This window comes from Pyxicephalus adspersus, chromosome 1 (assembly GCF_032062135.1).
Source record: "Pyxicephalus adspersus chromosome 1, UCB_Pads_2.0, whole genome shotgun sequence".
In the NCBI taxonomy this organism is placed as follows: domain Eukaryota; kingdom Metazoa; phylum Chordata; class Amphibia; order Anura; family Pyxicephalidae; genus Pyxicephalus; species Pyxicephalus adspersus.
In genome coordinates this window covers 27,383,196-27,384,380 of record NC_092858.1, presented here as the reverse complement: position 1 = coordinate 27,384,380, position 1,185 = coordinate 27,383,196, and positions in this window count along the sequence as shown.

Genomic DNA, 1,185 nt, shown 5'->3' with positions numbered 1-1,185 from the left:
GGAGCAGGCAAAATATCATGAGATTCCACTCCATCTCAAGATTATTTTCTCAAGATTTTGCCTGCTCTGCGTTCCATAGGACTTTACCCGGAAGGATGGTGACGTCTTCCAAGCCTAGGCTCTGCATGGGGAATGTTTGGGTTATTTCAGGAGTGGGCCCTGCCAGCATGCGTGGACCTTTTTATTTTTAGCAATTTTGCTATGCATAGGACAGTATACATACGATTGACCCCTGTATAATATATAGACATACCAGATCTGTTCATCTACCCAACATATATAGGCGTCTTTAAAAAAGTGGACTTTGTTCATAGAAAAATCAGATAAAACATCTGCACATAGTCACAGGATCTGAAATGTTTGGTAAACCCATATTAGCTACAATAGATGGATTAACATCCCTAAAGTTTTAAAGGAACTTTACTTTTATTATTGCAAAGTAAAATATGATAAGAAAGGTGGGCACATTTTAATAGCCAGTTATATATTGGAACTCCCCTTTAAGTATCCTAGAAGCAATGCATTGTTTTTATCTATGGCACAGTAAAAACATTTTTTCCAAGAGAGGAAATAGACATGCAGACAGCTTCCTTCCTGGCCTATTACTAAATGACTTTTTTTAAGATCTTATAGGCTGGTGGTGTGACTGCCCAGTGTGACAGGCCATTCAGTTGTAGCCAAGGCACACACAGACAAAAGATAACTTCAAAAATGTAGATCAGGCCATATATAAACAAACCAGTTATTATGGAGAAACATAAAGAATAGTTTGTTATATTTTCACATGACATATTGCTCTTTAAAACAATGGTGGACAGAAAGTCATCCATCTACAATTTATGAAAGGACATTAAGACTCTTGTTAAGTCTGTCCTTGTCTTTATCAGTCTGGCAATAGCAAATTTACTTTATAGGCTCCTGATTTTTACTTTTTTGATGAACATAGATGACATAATGGGAAAAACACACAGGATAAATTGGAGCATAGGTACAAGTCAGGTGTATGATGTAACATGGAATGACAGTGTCAGAACTAATTTCTAAATTCTTCTAAGCATGCATATAATGCTGGGCTTATTAAAAAAGAATGGGCGGGGGAGGTTTGGAGATGGGGATGAAGAATAAAAGGCAGGTAGACTGCTCCTATATTTCACAATTAAATCGTTTTCAAACGTCAAATATATT